This window comes from Lycorma delicatula, chromosome 7, assembly GCF_047948215.1.
Source record: "Lycorma delicatula isolate Av1 chromosome 7, ASM4794821v1, whole genome shotgun sequence".
In the NCBI taxonomy this organism is placed as follows: domain Eukaryota; kingdom Metazoa; phylum Arthropoda; class Insecta; order Hemiptera; family Fulgoridae; genus Lycorma; species Lycorma delicatula.
Genome location: NC_134461.1, coordinates 77,652,505 through 77,670,631, shown reverse-complemented (window position 1 = coordinate 77,670,631; position 18,127 = coordinate 77,652,505). Strand labels below are relative to the sequence as shown.

Here is an 18,127-nt window from a genome sequence, read left to right as displayed (position 1 = left end):
TAAATGTAAAGATAGATAATTTATTGAGGAAATAAATTAGAAATGTAGATAATTTATTAATATTAAATTGCATTGCTTTTTAAATGTGAATTACCACAATAATATCGGTAATTTATTGAATTGTATACCATAAAAAAATAATTCAGTATTGCACACCCGAGTATTTTCACTGTAGTGAATATGAATTTAATTCTTATTCTGTAATTTATATAAAATATTCAGTCTGATTTTTTTAATATTTATTAAGATAAAACAATGGAACTTTGGTATGACGATTGTTATCGTTATTCTGTGGTTTGTATTTATATAATTTTTCTTTATATATATATAAAGAGTGGCAATGAGTTACTTAATGTTTCTTTTCTCTTTTTTTTGCCTAATTAAACTTTATAAACAAGCAGAGTGGAAGAAGGCAGGTTTAAGATTTGATTGGTCTGTTAGAATAACCCCCCTCTCTACAAACTCACCCAGTATTGAAGTAGTCGAGCTGTTGTCTTGTACCGTCCCTACTCCTGGCCGCGTTAATGACCTTCTGATATAATTTCAAGGTCTATATTTTATCAAGGTTTGATTCAGTATTACCAACTGTATCTTTTCAAAAAATCGTGTTTCTTTGTTACAGTTATATTAGTAAATATATTATTTGTTTATTTTATAAACTCGTTATGTATATATATATTTTTTTTCGTTTACATTTTTTTAACAAATCCAGTGGTTTTAAAGTAAGCTTGTTGATTTATTTTTTTTACTGTAATTTGATTAAATCATGACCGATTAAATTGTGATATTTAATTTTAGATCGCTGAGGAAAAACGTGGTGTGTTTATTTAATTATTTTTTTTTTTATGATTCCGCGTAGAATTTATTTCAACATCTCTTCCAAAACCGTCAGCCCACAAGTAAAACTTTGAAGAACATCTCAAAAAAATATGAAAGCCAAATATTTTAGTTTACCTTCCTGACATCACAGCTATGCTGCAAGAAGGAAGTATGGAAATCAGTCAAAAATGGGGCGTGGGTTTGTTTTTATATTTTTCGACGTTTCATGATCCAGAGATTCCAAAAAATAAAAACGGTAAACGTTATAAAGGGTAATGTACGTACGTGCATATGTACATATGAACTTATGTTGGAGTGTTTGAAACTTAACAACTTTTGACTGGATAAATCGATTTTTATGAAATCAATTTTGTACAGACTCATGTTTGTGGAGCAATTTGTTGATAAATTTTTGGGATCAATATATCCAAGGAGGGTAATATTTTTGCGGTCAATTATCACAATATTTTGCATATACCCTCACTTTATATTATGCTCAGTACACGTGTGCATGCTTATCGTACCACTTATTTTTAAATTTGCCCCAAAATTTCGCTTTTCCAAAAATCGAAAAAAGCTATTTTTTAATTTATTGCGTATTTTTAACAGATTTTTTTGTCTCTTCCTAGGTATAGTAGTAATGTAAGTGATTTAAAAAAAAAGTACTTTGAGGGCAATATTGGTGGTGGGAAAGCCGATCAAATTTTAAAATATCGATGTTTTGAATTTTTTAAAAACTTTTTTTAGTTATTTTCATGTATCATTATTTTTCAATTATATAAGAATAAATAGTCAATGTCAGGATAGTATTGAGCCATCGAGTTGGTCTAGTGGTGAACGCGTCTTCCCAAATCAGCTGATTTGAAACTCGAGAGTTCCAGCGTTCAAGTCCTAGTAAAGCCAGTACTTTTATACGGATTTCAATACTAGATGTGGATACCGGTGTTCTTTGGTGGTTGTGCTTCAATTAACCACACATCTCAGGAATGGTCGAAATGAGACTGTACAAGACTACATTTCACTTACACTCATACATATGATCCTCATTCATCCTCTGAAGTAATTCCTGAACGGTAATTTCCGGAGGCTAAACAGGAAAAAGAAAGAAAAAGGACAGTATTACAACTTTGTTTTCAGCTTTTTTATTTAAGCCCTTTATTTATCGCAATATTTGAAAAAAAACCATTTTAAATAATTTTATAATTATTATTTATTCTATATAACCAAGCATAGAAACTGTAGATCAGAATTTGTTTTCTATTTATGAATTTTAAACATAAATAATGAAATTTTCTTTTAATTTTCAACTGTTAACATTTAGATAAACTTATTTGATTCTGGTATTTCTTATTGTATTAAGTACATTACACACACACACACACACACACACACACACACACACACACACACACACACACACACACACACACACACACACACACACACACACACACACACACACGCACGCACACACACACACGCGCACACACACACACACACACACACACACACACACACACACACACACACACACACACACACACACACACACACACAGACAGACAGACAGACAGACAGACAGAAATATTTTTTTCTAATCAAAGCCTAAATATAAGTAATCTCTTTTGGTTAAATCTCATTATCTCCTAATGATGTTTAATACATTAATCAAATAAATTTTTATACATCAAATTAGCTTGCTTTCAAAATGTTATAAATAAATAAAAAAAGAATTCAGCGGTGTTTCATTAATCCGAAATTTTCTCTCTAATGTTGCTTACTTATAAAATGATAGATATATTTTAACACAAAATAAAAATTCGGTGAATTAATACTGATTTTATACTTAGCGGATTACCACTTTAGTAGAAGTGACAGAGATTAAAATAAGATTGATGATTAATTTGTCAAGCATATATAAAATTAGGAAAGAGAAAATACTTTCCAAGTGGTTTTAGTTTTAAAAAAAGGTTCAGGAAAAGAGAATAAATTAATAATTTTATTGGTTTATTGACATTTTCCTCTATCTCTCCTTTGGATCGCCTAACGACGCAGAGCCGGAGTATGTCCTAAGAAACTATTACTGACATTAAATTACTATAGCAACCGATTAATCTGTAAAACGAAATATAAGATTATTAGAGGTGGGACACGGCCATTCAGGACTTGTCAAATCGTGCGCACGCCACACTTTCATCTAAAATATAAATGCGAGAGTTTGCAGCGCTTCTGTCCGTTTGCAGTAGCACTACGCAAGAACCAACCGACCGATTGCGTTCAAATTTTAAGGATACATTCTTGTTATCCCAGGATCGAGACCTTAGCCCCCTTGGGAGTGAAGTTATAATTTTTTTCTCTTCAACGACGACCTAATCGTTTTTTATTTCGTTTTTCGACACAAAAATCGTTTTTTTTTAACAAAATCGTATTTTTTAGAAATGCATTTTTAGAAAGGTATTTTTTTTAAAACACAATATCGGTGTAAGCTATCATTCTGGTTCAAACGAGCTAATGTTAGGTTTATTAAAATATATAAATATCAGTTTTATAAATCAATTGTAAGACTCCAAAATGCCGGAAAAACTACCTTTTTAATAATTGAAAAAACAAAAAAAAAATGGGATATTCCATAAACCGCCAAAATAGGAAATAAATAATTTATATTTACTTAGCGTATGCAGTGTAATTAGAAGGTAGAGATAATAACTTTGTTAGAAATCAATAATTGAGAGTAATAATAATAATAATAATAATAAGAATGTTCGTTCGGGAAGGTCTTACTAGACTTTTCATTGATAACTGTATTTTTTCTCCTAGAAACAAGTTGAACATAATGTAAAATCGAAATTTATCCTGAACCATACTGAAAGACACGCCTTATTTAAACTAGAAAACACTTATAATGTTAAAAAAATGTTCAGGTTATTTCATTTTTACAGTTATTAAATAAAGAAAATTTCATTTCTGGTTGAATAGCAACTTTTAAATATATGTTACAGTATTATTTTATTTGTAGTGATACTTAAATTTGCTCATCCAATTATGTTCTCATATACCCAATTATTTACATGGCTTATGTATATGAAAGTTATAAAATGGCGTAAATATTCTTTTTTTTTTATAACTAATTTCAAAAAAATGAAAATTTACCAATATGTATTTTTGAAATTTTATTCAAACCTTACATTTACCAAATTGATTCCGGTGATACCTTCTTTTTTTTAAAAAAAAGAAAGAAAAAAGAAATTTATTTTTTTTTACTTCCTTATACGAAGTAAAGGAAGTATTGTAATCGCGAAAAATTTCGGTTTTCAGATTTCAATGGAAATATCCCCATTTTGACCAACCCTGAATCCATTTTGACTAGTTTCGGCGTGACGTCTGTAAGCACGTATCTCGCATATCTCAAAAACGATTAGCCGTAGGATGTTGAAATTTTGGATTTAGGACTGTTGTAACATTTAGATGTGCACCTCCCCTTTTGATTGTAATCGACTGGACCAAACGTGTCCAGAAAGCCCAAAACCCAAACAATTTGGATTTTGGATTTTTTCTTAACTGCAGTAATAAGCCCTCATAGAGCTTTTGAGCGATATATCATATGTGGTACTTATTTGCATTAGTTCCAGAGTTATAGCCAGATAGAATTTTACGAGAGGTTATCTCTAAAGTAAAGACCGTTTCATTATAAAAAAAGGTATTCTAAAAACTTTATAAATATTTTATATTTCTCTTAAACGATGTACTTTGTACTGCTCCTTTATATAATCGCCACGTGAATTAAAATATTTATCGTAGCGATACACCAGTTTCAATATACCCTCATTCTTCTGCCGCCAGTTCGTTTAGCCACTGATTAACAGCATTTTTAAGTTCATCGTCATCCGCGAATTACTTACCACTCAAAAATTCGTTCAATTCCCAAACAAATGGTAATCAGAAGGAGCTATGTCCGGATTATATGGTGGGTGATTGTAAATTTCCCATCCAAATGATCTCTGTAAATCACGTATCGGACCCCCAACATGTAGACGTGCAGCAGGAAGACGCCATCCATCAGCCGCCCACGTCGCCGTTTTTGAATGGCCCGTCGTAACTTACGTAGACTTTCGCAGTAGGCTTTTGCATTTATATTCGTTTCACGTTTCATGAAATCAATCAGCAGTATGCCATACCGATCCCAAATGACGGTGGCCATCAGTTTGCGTCTAAATGGTTGTGGCTTGACCTTTGTCGGTCTGGTTGGTGATTGAGAATGACGCCATTCACCTGATTGCCGTTTTCTCTGTGGCGTGTAATACGAAATCCATATTTCATCGTCGGTAACAATTAAATTAAGAAACTCATCATCTTTTTCTGTGTAGCGCATCAAAAATTCCAAAGCAGATTCCATACGGATTTTTTTGCGACGTTCCGTTAAGACGCACGGCACCCGACATGCACAAACCTTTCTGAAGCCTAAATGTTCATGAAAAATGTGACCAATAATGGCTCTTGAAACGTCGGAAATGGCCAGGTCGGAAATCGTTGAGTGATGATCTTTTCTGATTTCGTCATCGACGTATTTCAACAATTCCTCGGTAATTATCGAGGGATTCCCGAACGTTCTTCATCATGCACATTAATTCTGTTATTTTTAAATCTTTCACACCATTTTCGGACGTTTCTTTCATTCATTACATTATCACCCTACACAGCAACCAACTGCCTATGAATTTCACCCGGCTTAATGTTTTGGTGGTTTAAAAAACGTATGACTCCACATATTTCACAGTCGGCGACAATATCGATTTTCCTATTCATTTTATTACGTAATAACTCACATGTAATCAAAGATACTACTATGCGATTTCTTACAGATAGCAATGTAGTGTGTACATTACTAGCGTGACCATGAACGACACAGGTTCGCCGACCTTAAGAAGAGAAATTTTCCAGCCGCCTTTACTTTAGAGATATTTCTCGTAATTAATGAAATATATGGATTTTACAAGGGGAAGGCACGTCGGTTCGAATCCGACTTCATCTCTTTTTTAACTTTTTTTTAATTTAAATATATTGATTTGTTAATAATTATTAACCTCTGATTGTAATTTTTTTTATAATGAATATAATAATAAAAAAAAAAAAATGGAAAAAATATCAGATGTTATTAATAAAAAAAACTTTTATCCGATTTTTTTTTAAATAAAAAAATAAACTGTGTACGTACATAATATGAAAATATGTATCATTTTTTTATCTGCGTAATTTCTGATTGTGAAATTTTTATTAAATCTTTGATATATATATATATATATATATATATGTATATGTAGAACAACCCGACTTCCGTGGCGCGAGTAGTTGCGTCTCGACCTTTCACCCGGAGGTCCTGGGTTCGAATCCCTTTTTTTTCACCTTTTTTTGCGGATATTTCATATTGCAATCTGAGAGAGTTCAGTTCACGATTTATATATTTTTTTTAATAGTTTTTCTTCAATTCTTTTTTTTCTCTTATTTCCATTTCTCGAAAACGTTTTTTTTATGCACTGTGTTTTTTTAAATCCTGTTAATATTTTAAATAACAGATAACACTAAAAAAAACGTAAAGTTTAAAAAAACTATCAGATTACCTAGTGGTAAAACTCGCCATCGTAAATCAGATGATTTTGAAGTCGCGAGTTCTAAGGTTCAAATCCTAATAAAGGTAGTTGCTTTTATTCGGATTCGAATACTAGATCGTGGATACTGATGTTCTTTGATCATTGGGTATCAATTAACCACACGTCTCTGTAATGATCGGTCTGAGTCTGTTATGACTATAAGTTACCAGTACATTCACACATATATTGATGATTCGCTAATGACCTTAATTGTTGATACAACTATAAATAAAAATATTAAAAAAAAAAATCATCAGAATTTCGAAATTTTCATGTCTTCGCCAAATTAAAAACAATATCCTAAACTTTAATTTAAAATCAACTTTAAATAATCAGAATTCTTAGAACTATTGAAAACGTGCTATTTTTTTTTTTTTTTTAATACGGTGTTTCTGAAATCGAGTGTATTAATTTATTGTGTAACATGTGAAAATGCCATGCCTGACCGGGATTCGAACCCGGGACTACCGGAGGAAAAACCAAAACCATGATGCTACTACACAGAGGCCGCGTTATTCTATATATATATATATATATATATAAAACAGAGATTTAATGACAATTTTGTTTTATATGCTTTATATACTGTACGGGCAGGTGAGTAAAAAGTAATGTTTCCCTTCATACAAAATTAAAATAAATTAACAAATATTTGTTTAATAATTTACTACTTATCATAAATTATATCGATTAATTTAAATTAAACGACCAATCGATTTTGACAAAGTTTTTGCGTTATGTACTTAATCCGGATTAAAAAATATACTTACGGCGTGTTGAAAAAATGTACCCTTACTTTTTGATGAGAAACAGTTATTTTTTGGAATTTATTAACTTAATGTGTGCTTCACTAAAGAAATAAATATGATAAAAATTAAAGCTCAACATTTTTTAATTTTTAAATAAGCAACTTTTTTTAAAGGGGATTCCTTTTGTATTCTATTGTGAATTTTGTTAACATTTTTTTTTGTGATTTGATAACATCTATTAAAAAATACATCTATTAAAAAAATATTTAAAGGGATATATGAAAGAGGATTTCTATCTCTATCATTAAAAATGTAATTTTTTTTTTTAATCTTTTGTTGTATAAGTATACAATTTCAACGGTAAAAATAAAATTATAAGGAATTTTCAGAGATTTTGTTTTTTAAATTTTGAACTTAATACTGTTTTCCATTCCTTCATAACGAATTTTTTATGATTTATTTTCTAAGCAGAACGTATTTATGGATAAAAAAACCACTACTTGAAAGGTTTTTTGAGATTTAAATTCGAGCTGTTCTTCTACCCACTTAACAGTGCCGTGTAATAATGTACTCACTAAAATGAATTTTTCTAATCGATTTCATAGGTTAAGAATTTTTAAGCAAATAAATTTGAAAACTTTTCTTATAAAACATTTAAAAAATATATCTAGTTGTACCGTTTAGAATAATCTTGGTTCAATTCTTAAATAAAAATTTCATTTTTTATACTGAAAAACAAATGCGTTAGCTACATTTAGTTATTATTATTTATTTTATATCAACACGACATGATTCTGATGTATTGAGGTTGAATAATTTTAAGTAAAACAATTCTACGCGTTATTTTGATATATTGTTAATGTTTAAGATGACTTGACAAACTCTTATTTTTATATTTAATCTTACGTAAGAAGTCCACCAGTCCCGTATCCATAAACATCAGACAAGTTTCTGCGGATATGTCGATCATTGTGCGACAGAAGTTAAAATTCATCAAATTATGATGCAAGGTTTTAAACCTGTTATTATGTACAAAGGAGCTAATAATTGGCGGATTGTATTATATTAATCCGTCAACCCTTTCTTGTTTATATGAAAACAGATTTTAATTAACTGCCAGGAATTTATAGGCGAGTGAGGAAGATTATAAATTAACCTTGTAAAAGACTTCCATATACTGAATTTCTCGTAAAAGAATAAAACAAATTGTCATAAGATTAGAGTATTTTTTTTTTTTTTTTTGTATTATATGACAACGTTAAAAGAAGTATATTAAGATTTGAACAGATTATCTGTTTTATACTTTTCGATTTTGATTTATTTTACCCATCGTTTAGTGTTTTAAGTCGGTTGTAAAATGATAATAAAAAAAGAAAACGGATCTATCCAACAGATTTACAAGGTCTTATAATATTTTTATGATCGTCTTTTGGAATATATTTATTTATTATTTTGACCTTCATGGCAGAGTGGTAGCTTCTCGCCGTATTTTATCTCCTAAGTACCAGGTTTCAATCCTAGAACCTTAAAAATAATGCCAAAATATAGTCAGTCATAACGATGTTTCTTGCGCTACAGATTTCTACATCATATTTCCTGTAGTAATTTGAGGTTTAGGAATTGCAATTGGCTGTAAAAATTACAATAAATCACTCCAGCTCAACCGTAGAATAATATTACAAATATTTTTCAAAATTTTTAAAAAACTTGCTTTATAATTTTTAGTCATACTTGAATCAAATTATTATCATTCGTTGCACGAGTTTAATTTGTAGGTTAATTTGGATTTCAAAAGATAACATTATATATTGAAATTTATTTTTAAAATATTTATAAAATATCAAACAGATATTCAATCAAACATTTACTATACAAAGTAACGAAATTACACCCGCACCCTTAATTTACCCCTACGGGGGATGTTTGCAAAAGTAATTGTGGAATATTGTCTTATCACCCGACCTCAGTAACAGTGCAAAATTTCATCAATCGGCAATGTCAGGAAGTATGTTAAATTAAGAATGCAAGATTTGAGGACAAGCTTGAAAAAAAAACATTTTGAATAAGAGAAAAGTAAATAAAAACTGAAAAATATAAGCGTAAAAAGATAAAAAAGGATCTATGTTCTGTATATAAAAGTATTTAGGATTTGTTTTTTTAAACAAATTACATTGGAAGGTGTAATTCTATAAATTGTCGTTCCATTTGTAGTATCCCGAACTGTTATATTAAAGGTAATTTTATCGATTCGTGGTTGAGATTTAGTTTTTATGACAAAATAAATGGATCAAATTTTCGAGATCTTTATTTTCAGTACAAAACGGTGCAATACCATATAACTAAACAAAATCTTGAATTAATTATATGTAACTAAACATAATAATATTACAGATATAAAATTATAACTTATTTATCCAGTTAATATTAGACTACTAAAATATTATCGCGTGTTCGTGGCTCGATAAGAATATTGCAAAATTGAAAATTTAGAATGTTTATATAATTACAGTTATTGGTTTCAAACATAAGTAAAGCAAGACAAATCATTAATAATGACAATGATGATGATAATAACAATGATGTTAATAATAATAAGTGACAATAATAAAACATTTAATGAAAAATAGTAAACAACCAAATATTAATCTTTGAAATTATAACCACAATCTAATCATGATTACTATTATCATTATGGTAGTAGACGATAATAATACTACATGTCAGTAACAAACAAATCAAACAGTTAACACATGACATAAAAACATAATATATTCAAAACAGTAAATATAACGTAAAATCATAGCATAATGCATGACATATAGAAATATAACGTAATCAAAACAGTAAACATAACGTAAAACCAGAGCATAATGCATAACGTAATCAACAAAGAATTACAATTATAATATTACACTTCAAATAGTCATTAATGTCAGTAATAAATAATAAATGGAGATTACACACAAGACAGAGTTTAAAATAAATAATCGTTCGGAATTTTTTTCCAAGTAGATAAATAGAAGACCAGAATTCAGACCCATTATCAAAAGAAACTGCTAGTCCCAACCCTTTTTAACCACTAGTTTTGCATTAAACATTCGTATAAAGTTCACTTGCGAATACCTTTGCTGTTCACAAATAAAACTACTCTAACAGTTGACGAATGAAATTTAGTACATTATTTTTCACATATTTTACAGTAACTCACTGATAGTATTTCGTGTTTACTTGAATTACTCGTGACGTCACCTTAATGGTATTGAATGTAATTCACACTTCATTCCTTTTTCCTGTTTAGCTTACGGCAATTACCGTTAGGAATTACTTCAGAGGATGAATGAGATTGACATGTATGAGTTCAAGTGAAGTGTAGTATTGTATATTCTCAGGTCGACCATTTCTAAGATGTGTGGTTAATTGAAACCAAACACCAAAGAACATCGGATTCCACGATCTAGTATTCAAATTCGTATAAAAGTATCTGCCTTTACTAGGACTTGAACTGAACGCTGGAAATCCGATTTGTCCAACTCTGCAAAATAAGCGGTTGTCTCAGCTTTGACGTCGTCATTTAAAGTAAATCTTCGTTCAGCGAGCCATTTCTTCAGGTTTGGGAAGAGGAAGTAATAACTGGGAGCTAAATATGGCGCATCTGGAAACACTTCGAAGGTTTAGACCATGGAGTTTTGCAGAAACTACCCGAGATGTCTGTGAAGGCGCATTATCTTGGTGAAAGAGCACTTTCTTTTTGGTACGATGTAGAAATTTAGCTTGATTAGCGCTCTTCAGTGGGTGTAATAGTGAAGCATCCTGCCTTTTTCCTGGAAATCTATAAGCACAATATTACGAGAATTCCAAAAAATTGAAGCCGTGACTTTTCCTGCAGATAGAATCGTTTTCACTTTCAACTGCTCCCATTCTCCACCTACTGTTTGGTCTCTGACTTGTAATGGTGAATCCGTGTTTCATCTACTGTTATAAACTTCAAAGAATCGCGTTTAAACACTTTCGAGAAGTGTTCAATCGAATGCGTCTTTGGTCGACTGTTAAGAACGCGGCACCCATCGAGCTGAGATTTTTCATACCGAAACCATCGTGTAAAATGTACTCGACACGATCTATCTAGACGTTTGCTATGTCAACAAACTTCAGTCGGTGATCATTTAATACGGTATTGTAGATTTTGTGATTATTTCGTCGATCGTAGTGGTTCTTGGCCGCTTCAAGTATTCAACAACCTTGAATGGAAGTACGAGTAGATCGCGTTTATATGCTGCCTACTTTTTTTACCGTCAAAACAAAAAAGGAAAGAATCCTTTAAAGGTGAATCTAATTTTTTTTTGTATGTCCATCGGAGTTAAACCTTTTAAAACAAAAATATTTTAACAGCTCTAATTTGAATTTTATCAAATTTTTCATAAAATATCTAAACTTGTTTCTCTTCCTCGATCGCCACAAACAAGCAACACGTATAAAACTTCGCAACACGGCATCTAAAGAATCATACTCGATAAATACCACAGTCGTTTGATTTTACCGTTTTGTGCCAATTCTGGTTTGCCAATTTGTTTTTTTTTTGTACCGATTCTGTCAAGCCAAAAACTTTCCGAATGGTCCTAGTAATAATATTGTTGTAATAACATTATTATTGTTACCACATATATGCTTAATTTAAGATCGCGGAAAATACAATAGCTGCTCAAATGTCGGCTGGAGCACAGTATACGTACGCGCTGGTACGCATCACTCCCGCCGTGCAGATGACGGCACAGTTCTCCCACCATAGCGAGACTGCGGCCCCACCAATCTCAAGCTCCAATAAAAAAGCGTGCACGAGAGTGAATTTTTAATTCATGATCGACCATCACCTGGAGAAGACCAGGAAGAAGAAGATGGAAGAAGTTCCCTGGCCGCCTCAACGTGAGACTTCCCGACGGATGCCAACATCCCCGCCGGAGCAGCAGGCCTGGCCGGCCCGCCGAGGGAGCCGCTGGACGCGAGCACTATCTTCCCGCTCCAGCTTGCTGGGCTTCAATCGCTCTGGCCGGCGGACTCAGCAGCAGGAGCCGGCCCAGCGTGGGAGAACCGCGCCGGCGAAAGACGACAAGACGACCGACGCCGACCCGACACTGCGGGGCTTTGGGGACCACCACTGCCACGCTGTAGTGGGAACCCAACTGCCGCTGAGGGGAAGCCCAGTCTGATTTCAATGGACGAGCCGCAACTCACCGACTTCGCCAGAAGACCAGCTTCCGGACCCCACAATTCTTCTCAAAGCTAACGCAAAAAACGGCCCTTTTCATGGTCACCACAAGGTTATAAATTACGAGCCGTCGAAGCCATTCGACGACAGCAACCCTTCTCAGGGCTACCGTAAGGTTATTAATTACAACGAGCCGTTGAAGCCAATCGACGACAATATAAAAACAACTAAATAAGGTGCACTGAAATAATCAAGATCTTTCAGGTCAATTTAAATGAATACTAGACAGTTTTATTAAGAGAATCTCCAGGGTCAATGTAAAAATTTAATGAGTTTGAAAAATTCAGAAGTTTCAATGCAAAAATTATTGCTCCATTCGGGAGATATAATGTATAAAATATTATTCTAACAGATGTTAACTAAAATATTTATGTTTTTTTTATCTCATTTTCGAATTACTTAAAACACTTAGTTGATTCTTTTTTCTTTGGAATCATGGGTGTAATAACAATATAATTGTTAATGCAGCTGAATATTTTATTAATTAGCGTTTCTTGTTTTTTTTAATCTGAATTAATTATTACCTTTTTTTTCTTTTGTAAAGTATTTTACAATTTAAAAATAACATGATTAAAATGAAAATAAAAATATTTGTATAAATTCAGGATTAAGTAAATAATTTCTTCGTTTAGTTGAATTTTTTCTTGTTTACATCTTCGTGTTGCCATCAGTCACAGAACTGGGCTTTTGCCATAAAGTTCACATACATACATACATACATATAGATAAAATACCACTTTCTATATTCTATTTCTTGATCACAGCTATTATTATGGAAATTAACCAAACATTATTCATCACCGCATTTTAAACAGGAAAATACTTATGTTTACAAAAAAAAATAATAATATGAATTATTTATTAAATACTTATTAAAAGCGCATTTAAAATTATGACATAATTAGATCAAATATGAATGATATGATAATTAAGAATTTATAGAAGTTGCAAGTTTCTTTAGCTTTCTGAAACAAAGCGCTTGAAAAGAATGAAATGAGAACAATCGGTTACAATTTTTCATCAGTTTTCATAAAAACGTTTATATTATACTGTAGAAGCTTGATACGACATTATTTTTTTGTTTGATGTGATTTCATCACAAAGCTTGCAGCTTGTGCATGGGAATATGAAAATGGAATTTTGTAGCGAATGAAAAATGCCATGCCTGACCGGAATTCGAACCCGAGACCTCCGGATGAAAGGCTGAGACGCTATATCTCCACTACGGAGATCAGTAGCTCTCAAAACTACATTAAGAATTCTTTACTTTTAATTATTTAAACTTTTAATCGAGTTTATATCCCAGTTCGCTTTTGTCTTCAGGATTAAATTGACCAAAACAGGAAATTATTGCGGAAAACAGGATTGCAGTACTAATACAGGATTTGCTATTGAATAGTTATTGATATACCCTTTCGTTATACGATATGATTATGAAGAAACTATGTATGAAAGTACATTTTTAGGTATCGTTGATCGATCCAAATAAGCTGATTTGGAAGTCGAGAGTTCCAGTGTTCAAGTCCTAGTAAATGCAGTTGTTACTTTTATATGAATTTGAATACTAGATCGCGGATACCGGTGTTGTTTACAAATAACACCGTGGTTGGGTTTCAATTTACTACACATTTTAGGAATGATCGAACTGAGACTACAAGACTACACTTCATTTACACTCATACACATTATCCTCATTCATCCACTGAAGTAATACCTGAACGGTAATTCCCGGAGGCTAAACAGGAAAAAGAAAGAAAGGTATCGTTGATCGAATTGTCGCAGAGGAATACTTTTTTCATTTACTCATTTTGTAGATTACCGTAATTTTGCGCATAATTTCCCGTCTCAATTTTTTACTCTGTCTCACCATGCAATGCACATGCGCGCGCTTTCTCGTTTCAGTCGTGTACGTGTACCAACAACGTGTCTTATATTTCTATTATAAGAACTGATACGTGATAAATAACACTGGCATATGTGTACTCATATTAAGTATATTTGATGGAAATATCAGCAGGGTTATCTTATTTCCATCTAGTCATTATATAGTTAGTTTTCCTGCATTTTATTTAATTATATATTTTTATAATAATTTCTTCCAACTTGATAACTTTTCTTTTTCTGGGTTGAAATATTTAAGCTATTTATTCGAGGTTAAATTTAAAAATAATCATTTTTTTTCAAGTGATTTGCTTTTATATATAAATAAACAGAAATTACAATTATTCAGATCAGAATACAATTATATTTATTATAAATTAACGGAAAATTATTCTATAATTTATTATTCTATAATTATTTATTATAGTTTATGAAAGGACAAGGTAAACCGTTTTTCAGAGCAGCATTATAAATTAAAAATAAAAGTGTTAAGACAAAAAATAATTATTGTATGAAATAACTGTAATGTAGTTACGTAAAGATAACGAATAAATAAAATCAGTACACAATAAAATTGCATTTTTAAAAGAGTTAATTATTAAATATTTATGTAAGAATCCTTATTTAAGTACTCGTTAAATTAAGTATAAAAAATTAAAGTTATTCTTTCTGGTAGCTTTTATCTAACAGTACATTGAATTATATTGATTCTGTAAAAGGAAATCATTTAATCTCATTGATCAAATCTTTCTGAGTTTTAGGTAATTTATTAGAATAGAAGCTGAAGCAAGATAAATCAAAGAATTATACTCAAAAAAATTATTTTATCTGGTTTGATCAATAGTGATTTTTTTTTTTAATAAATAAATTACATATTATATGTAAATATTTATATATATATTTTATGCATAATTACAAAAAGCATAATTCCCCATGTTAGGAATTTTTACCTATAATATATTATAGATCCTCATTAATAGCCCGTGTATTATTTATAACCTAAAAATAATAGCCCAATAGAGGCGACAGCAACAGCTGTATCGGGCCAACTACTCCTACTGCATCTAGCCTATGGCTATAATTGTAAACGTATTTCATCCTTAAAAACATCTTTTTCCTTGCAATTTTAAGCCACATATGCTGGTTATAGATAAAACTTTCGACCTATAACCAGATACACGCCTAATATTTATTATTATAAGGCATGAAAAACAGGTAACATAATTAAGCGAGGGCGTTGACGCGATTTCCAATTTGTTCCTTAAATAATACGCTTAAAATAATAAATCAATTACTTTTTGACATTTATAATTACATCCATTATTATTTTTTAACTAAATGCTTAATGTATTCATAGAACTAAAGAATTCTCCAATAAACAAACATCTGTTTGGATTACGTCCGTGCAAATAATACCAGCACTTGATTTATGAAATTGCGTAAGATTTTAAATTTGTGTTTTATAAATTTAGAGAAGGTATAATTTAGATAAGAATCAAATAGTAGAAAATGATGAAAATTCTTAAAGAGAAAAGAATAGTATGGAAAGACAGAAAGTTAATCAAAGAGTTATACATGAAAAAACATTTATAATATTAATGAGTAATACTGATTGATTGGTTGCGTCTAGGTCTAGGCATACTGCGTCTTCTCGACGTTATTCAAAATTTTCATAGAAGATATGATAAGGAATATATTAGAAGAAAAAGAAGAAGGAATGAAATGAGGGGATGAAAAATAGGTTGCTTAAGGGTTAGCTGATGATATTGTTATTCTAAATGACGCCATACACTCGCTTCAATGATTTTTGACACTCCTAGAGGAAGGAATGAAAGAATGTGGAATGAAAATAAATGTAGGAAAACTTAAGTAATGGAAGTATACAAACAAAACGAATTTTATGGTAAAGAAGAACAAAAAAAGCAAAAAATTTTAGATATCTCTGGATAACGGTACGGAGGACTGGAAGAGCACAATGAAAATAAAAGGAAAGATATCATTGACAAAAGAAACTTTCAATAAGAAGAGGAAATTATTATATGGTAAAAGTCTGGTCTTAGTTTTAAGGAAGAGGTTAACCAAACGTTATGTATTGAGTGTCGTGTTGTATGGAAGTGAAGCATAGACGATGATTAAAAGGAAAAGGAACTGGATTGAAAATTTTGAGATGTGGATATGGAAAAGGATGAAGAAAGTAAAATGGTCGGATAAAGTGAGGAAAGAACACGATTAAGGAAAAAAACATTTATGGGGAAAGTCGACGAACAAAAAGAAAACCAGTTAGAACCAGTTTTCTGATCCTTTAGTTAAAGGAAATGGAATTTTGATAACTGTATTGGGAGGGTCAACAGAAGGAAAAAGGAAACGAGGAAGAATAAAGATGAAGTTAATAGATGAGGTGAAGCTTGGAAACTACAAGGCGATGAAGGAGAACACTTAGAACAGAAATGGATGGAGATATCGGTAGTGAAACGGACCTGCCAATAAGCAGATCAGATGATTATTATGATAATATATATTCAAACATATTCTTCTCCAAAAATCATCCACCTGTAGACAAACCAAAACAATTCGGCAACCATTATCATTACGATTTCCACCTATTCTATATTAAGTTTCACTAACACTTAATTAACTTTTGGTTACTTTTGGCAACTTAAGGAATTAAGTTACCAAAAACTCATCAAATTACCACTAATTTATTTAACAGATTTTTGTTATACCTATTATCATTCAATTTTTTTTTTTGCCTAATTTTATTAAAAAATTATTAAATGTGCGGTAAATAACAATGGCTGTAGTATGCACAGACATTTTTCATTTTACTAATGTGATGAAATCATAGAATTTTAGTTTTTTTTTAGAAATAGCTAGTGAGCTTAATTTTGTTGTTACTACTGTAAGATATTTTTGTTTCGCAGTGCTAACTAAAAACATCCTACAAATGTGTAAATACTGGGTATAAATGCTGTTTTCTTTATAACTGCATGAATTTGACTTCATTTTTCCTTTAAATATTCATTCTCTCATTTTATTGAGAGAATATATTAAAAATTCCCCATTCGGCAATATTTTTTATATTCATAAAATTTATTACTGTTTCAGGTATCCAGCCGTAATCAAATGAATACTTCTGGAGATTTAGCTATAAAAAAATTGTTAAAGCAAATGATTTAACCTGCGTTTATATTCAATAACAAATCACTTCAAAACTGATGCTCTTTAAATCAAGTGGTTCGAACATAATTTAATTAATTTTAATATTATTATTTCAAAAATAAATATTAATTTATAAAAGCTCTGTATAAATTCACTAAAACATTTCGCCTGCAATATATTGGATATGTAAGTAACCTTGCTGTAGCGTATAATAATTTGCTTGTGTATATTATGAAGGCGTTACAGGTAGTGTTAAATTACTTGATATTTTAGGTTTAATTTATAGTAAGTAATTTATTTTCTTTCTTGAGAGCTATAGGCTAACGGCCCAATTACAGCCGCTGATAAGAGTTGAGTTTTTGTAGCGTACTAAAAATCGTTAGCCTGTCTGAAGTTGCAAACTAATGCAGAGTCGCTACCACTCCGCTGATGGAGGAGTAATAATTAATATTTATGAAATATTAACGATTTTATTCACAATAAATTTTAATTTTAAAGATTGTATAAAATTATGCATAAACAGTAATCATGAAAGGCCTTTATAAAGCAAGCAGATAAATAGCTTACACTAGAAACTTTTCATGACAAAAAATTATCCCCGTTTGATTTTC

At 30.9% G+C, this 18,127-nt stretch overlaps 1 long non-coding RNA gene across 1 annotated transcript in view; it reads left to right on the top strand.

Moving 5' to 3' along the window:
• The window catches only part of LOC142328154 (uncharacterized), a 41,742-nt gene extending 24,046 nt beyond the window's left edge, over nucleotides 1-17,696 (top strand). Inside the window, exon 3 of the long non-coding RNA XR_012757205.1 lies at nucleotides 17,463-17,696. This is a non-coding gene — a long non-coding RNA (uncharacterized LOC142328154). The remainder of the gene's footprint in view (nucleotides 1-17,462) is intronic.
• Nucleotides 17,697-18,127: the final 431 nt, after the last annotated feature.